Source organism: Condylura cristata, unplaced genomic scaffold (genome assembly GCF_000260355.1).
Source record: "Condylura cristata isolate star-nosed mole 26May11 unplaced genomic scaffold, ConCri1.0 scaffold00005, whole genome shotgun sequence".
Taxonomy (NCBI): domain Eukaryota; kingdom Metazoa; phylum Chordata; class Mammalia; order Eulipotyphla; family Talpidae; genus Condylura; species Condylura cristata.
In genome coordinates, this window is record NW_004567106.1 from 64,274,326 (window position 1) to 64,279,843 (window position 5,518).

Genomic DNA, 5,518 nt, shown 5'->3' on the forward strand with positions numbered 1-5,518 from the left:
ATATAGGTAATCATTACAACACTAGTTAGTTACAAAAACAGGCTGGAAACAGCTGTTTTTCTGAAATTATGCACCTCTGCTAAAAAGCCAACAGTCAAGTTTGTTCAGCAGGTACTAGGGAAGGAAGTTACAGGTATTCCATTTTCTAACCTGCACCTTAATTGATCTTATTTTTTAAACTTCTCTAGCTAGCAGATTCAGGGGCTAACTTTTATCTGTTTTATATTCTTCAGTCTTAAGCTGAAAAACACAAATTTTAAGGAAAGAAACCACCTGGGTAGATGGAATAGGCAATGAGGCACAAGTTTCACTCTATTCTACTCAACACAGCTTAACTTTTAAATAATAAGCACATTTTTATATTTAAAATAAGCTTAATTCATTCCACTTTTAATTGCACCAGGGTAAATGAACACTTGCCTTCTAACATAAAAGATTAATAGTCTAATAAAAAGAAAAGTACTTATACTAAACTTTCTATTTTTGAGGGCAACCAAAATCTCATGCGAGCTGATATTTCCACTTTTACTGATCACTAGTCCTGCTGTAGTAATGGCATATACAGATACATTTTTTATAAGAAATGGATCATTTTTTAAAACAAAAAAGCTGCCTAAAACAGTAAACATAAGATAGATTCAATCAGGACCTCACTTAAGGTCCATTTATTAGAAAATTGAAAAGTACTCTTAATAAGCAATAATTCCTAGAGCTGGTATTTTTCTCAGTTCTGAGCCTCTCAAAACACAATTGCTGCTTTTCAAACTTAGCGGTGTCAAAGACAGATGTTAATTAGAATGGGGGTTGGAGAGGGAAAGGAAACCACAGAGAAAGGGAAGTTAGAGAACTGATGTATAGTATTTCACAGTAAGTGAAACAGAAGTACTACGCAAACAAGAGAGTACATGTATCAGACCTGCTTAAGATTTATAAGGGACTATTTGCTGATGTAATTCACAAGCACTCTCTTCAGAGGTGCAGCCTTAAACTACCAAAAGCTCACCTCTAAGTAAGTCTTAGTGGACTATTATCTTCTTGCTGTGATTATTTTTAACATGTATATTCTCAATGATAAGCACCGCCCGAGTTAGCTACCATTATTGAGAAATGCTGGTCAAGAGTATACTGAAATGTAATGGTAAGAAACTTAGCATCAGAGAGACTGAGTTTAAATTTCAGCTCTACTACTAGAGTTTTATGATCTTGGACAAGTTATTTGTTACCTCAGTCTCTTCACCTCTAAAATGGTGTTAACAATAACATATGGGTAGAAGCAACAAGTAAATAATTTTTTTTTTTTTTATAATACACAGTCTTTAAATCCTTCTATATAGAAATCTTGGTACTTGTTACTTTTGTCTCTTTCTAGGCAAACGGAGACAAGAACTGTTTCTGTATTATACAGGGTAATTAGGAATAAATTATTATATAATCTTAGAGTATGTCTGATTACAAAGACAAAAGGTTTCCATACCTATCACTCAGTCTCTTTAGGGGCATGTCTTGAGCAGAGATAGCTTCCAAGGAGATTTAAAGTTTACAGAGATGCTGTCTCTAGTTATTTTTAAACTGTTAATGCTTTCTAAAAAAATTACCTATTTTTTTCTGTCTTCATTCATAGTCAGAGGTGATTTGTGCCTGCTTCTTGCTAGTTCTTTTCTCTTTTTGTTAATTCTAAGCAACTGTGAGCTAAGAAACCAGATTAACTGTTTCAAGGCAGACTGATAAAGTGAAAAAAAAAAAAAAGGGTTGTAGATTCAATCTTCTCACCCTTAAGGTGAACTATTATCTATATATTGAAACAATGGTAAAAAGCAAATAAAACCTTAGGTGACAATCTTGCAAGGCATCCTAGTATCTGGCAATATAAGTTGCCTGTCAATAATAATCATTAGTATATAACTAATAAAATATTTTGAAACTTTAAAGAGAATTTATTTCAAACATATACTTTTAATGTGTGAAATTCCTTGGTACTACATTGGAGATACAAAGATGAAAATGAATATACAGTATCTACCCTCCAGAGGTTCAAAGCTAATTAAAGACAGGTGTCTAAATAAAATTACAGCAGTTTGATAGTGAAACAATAATGAAGCAATGCTTCACTTAGAGTCAAAACTTTTTTTCCTAAGAGGTAGTATTTAAGAAGTTGGGGGTTAAAGACTGAGGTGAGCAGACTTGTTCAAGAAGGACAGAAGAGTGTACAAGTCTACAAGAAATAGCACAGTCAGGTCTGGAGCAGAGTGCTTGTAGAGGTTAAGTTTAGACAGATAGCACAGACCAGATCATAAAGACCTACCTAATACATTAACCAAAAAGAGCTGGCCCTTTAAAAAACAAGTAATAGCTAATGATCAAAGCACTAAGGGCAGTGAGGGAAACTGGCTGAAAGGGTAACATGCTCCGGTTCACCTCAGAGAGGAATCCCTTCCATTAAGATGCACAAGATGACCAGGAAAGATGGCGTTAGGGGGAGATGGAATATGGTCCAGGCTGGAAAGAATCAAGAACTAATCAAAAATAGTAGTGATGAGAGTGATTAAAGAAAGGCTAAAATGGAACTCAGAAATCCAGGAAAGTCTTCTAATTTCTGTTTTGTGCAAGCAGTTGTATCATGATGTCTTAAATTTTTAAGAAAATAGTGAGAGGAATTTGGAATTTATCTGACAAGCACTCTCCATTAGGCAGTCTGGAGATCAACTGAGAGCGGAATTAACTCCAACTGGAAAAATTAGTGTAAAGGCAAAAAAGACACATACAAAAATCATGTCACCCAGAGGAAACAGACTGAAAGTGGGGTTATGAATATTTACTATAGCTACTATTAAATAGCTTACTTTCTGGCTTTGTTACCAATTAGACAAACCAAATTTTACATAAAAGAGGTGTTACAATTTACACACTATTTCAAAAGTACAAGAGATATTTTACACAGGTCTGCTGAATACAGATGCTTGAGTTTCCTGAGCACTGTATCCAACTTCACTATCATGTCAAGCCTAGCAAAGTACCTGAGACCGGAAAAGTGCCCAACAAAAATGGGTGAATAAATAACAGCCTCAAGGTCAGCCTTAAACTGGTAAACCTAAACTATTAAATCTAAAATAGTCAATTTTTTTAATGTTACAGATGAACATTGCTTATGGGGCGATCTCAATTTTTCTTTATCTAGTGACTTTTCCATTTAGAAACACAATTTTCAGTGGCTTGGGAACTCTGGACTTCTTTTTGGAGCTTAAGAACTCCCTGCAAATCAATTGTTTATGCCTACCCATACTTCAGACTTATGCAGATAACAGTATAATTACTAATTAAAAAATATTAATTTAACAAGGGGACTATACTAAAAGGCTTCACCTTTAGGTACACTCTTATGTGACAATGCAAAAGATGCTCTTCAGTGGTGTATTGAGAAGAGTATTTTAAGGACTAACTAGAAGGAAAACTAGGTTAAGTACAAATGTTTATGTACTTTCTTTGTTCTGACTTAGAGAAATGCACATTACATAAACACAGACAATAATGTGTGTTCATAAACTGGTGAAAAAAAAAAAAAAGTCCATGAAGCATGGATATAGCTAATAAGCAGATGAAACTGTTACAAGGATTTGAAAGTATGAACAGCCACAACGAAAGCTCAATAAATAAAAATTGCAGTCTAGTTTTTGGTTTTGCTTTTTGTTATTTTTCTTCAACAAAGCAAAATATATTCCAACAGGCTCAAGTTACTTAAAAAGAACTAAGAAAGAAAATAGCTCAGAAGTCTGGTCAGGGGATTATATTACAGTCAAACCTTTTGGAAAAACCAGTTTTTAATATTTCCTTTTATATTTTCCTTTAAATGTTTGTCCTCCCTGCACATCTTTTTAAAAAGAGCCTGCAATTCTTTTTTCTTTTTCTTGTTAATGAGAGTAGACAGCATGGTAGAAAAACAATCAACATAATCAGCAGACTTAAAAACTACCTGAAAATAAATTAGCTGACCATTATTATTGGCACAAATTTTTCTGTGTGATAGATAACGATGCAAAATTTATCTGTCTGCATGTGCACTTTGGGAATGTCCTACAAGTGTGTTACATGCTCTCACAATTCCTTTTAGAATGAGATTCTATATGTATCAGTTAAAGAGTCGGGAGTTTTGGAGTCGGTCATTTACTTTTGGCTTCGTCTGTTATTTCTGTAACTGGTTTTTCTTAAGTAGGCGGCATCTCAGTAATCTTATCTGTAAAGTGGGACTAATAAAAGGTTTTACTTCACAAGATTCACAAGAATGACATAAAATTACAGGAGCACACTGGATTATATGTAACAGTATTATAATAGTGTAAGTATATAAATATTATTGTTTCTGTAATTGCAAACTCATATTAACCTTTTGTATTTCAAGCATATCAGATAACTGGGTCACTAACTTTTAGAGTACTGCCATGTCCCCCACGGAAAGCAGCTGGCAGACTGAAGTGTTCAGCTACTTTTCTTATGCTGAAAATGCAATGCATATAGGGTCCTAAATATCCACTGCAAATAACTAAGCAGATAGGCAAACAAAAAGCCTAGACTGTAATGGTATTAATCTGAGTTAAACACTGCCTTACATGCTACCAAAGTTTTAAGAAGCTCTGCTTTTGCTTACACAGCTCTTTGAAACATTACACCTGTCAACAAAACCTACTAGAAACTAAAATTCAGATAGGGTGCACCAACTTTTAGAAGATGATCAAGATATCCTCCATGGTTACGTCTTATGTCATAAAGCTGTACTTTTGAGGTTTCTTTCTTCCATAATTACCTAGTTACAAGTGGCACAGCGTCAGGGTGCGAAGGCAGGTCAGCTTGGGACTTTGTGTTTACCCCTCCAAATATGGGTTCAGTTTTGGACTTTGGTCTTAGTCTTGAAAATCACTTTCTTCCTATTTTACCCTCAAACGCATGGTGACTGAACTGTTTTACTATTAATGACACGTGTGAGTATTTCAGATGGAAGCAAGAAGAAAGGTGGAGTTCAGTGAACAGGCTTGTCTGAAAGCTGCCCATAGCTTCAACACCCCCAGAATCAAACCCACAGCCCTACTAATGGCAACAAATCTGTACCATGGTAGAGGGGGGGCAGGAAAAAGGCCACACCCAAAGCTGACTTCATACTGAAGTGATACTAAGTTTCAGAATTTGACCCGCAGTTATTTTCGGCAGTCTCTCTTTCACGGTCCAGGAACCCTTCAAATTCGTACCACACCCCAAGTTCACTGGAATCACTTAGGTCCCTTCATTCAGTAATCGCCAGGTCCAAGATGGAGATCTGCCTCATTCAGAGAAAGACTTAAGTCGCGAACTCGGAGAGGGGAAAACTCAAATGACCGCGTACTCAGAAGTGACCCTAGAAGAGCCGGTCACCGCTCTTCCCCTCCCCCAAGAGGTCTGGAAAGCGGGCCGTGGCGGAATGCGGCGACCCGACCCGACAGTGACCTGGCGCAGCCCCGACCTCGCCGGCCGGACCCCAGCCCCGACCCCGCCG

At 36.4% G+C, this 5,518-nt stretch overlaps 1 protein-coding gene across 1 annotated transcript in view; it reads right to left on the reverse strand.

Annotated features, from left to right (window-relative positions):
* Positions 1-5,518, reverse strand: part of MTPN (myotrophin) — a 26,002-nt gene that overhangs the window by 19,990 nt on the left and 494 nt on the right. The window lies entirely within an intron of this gene.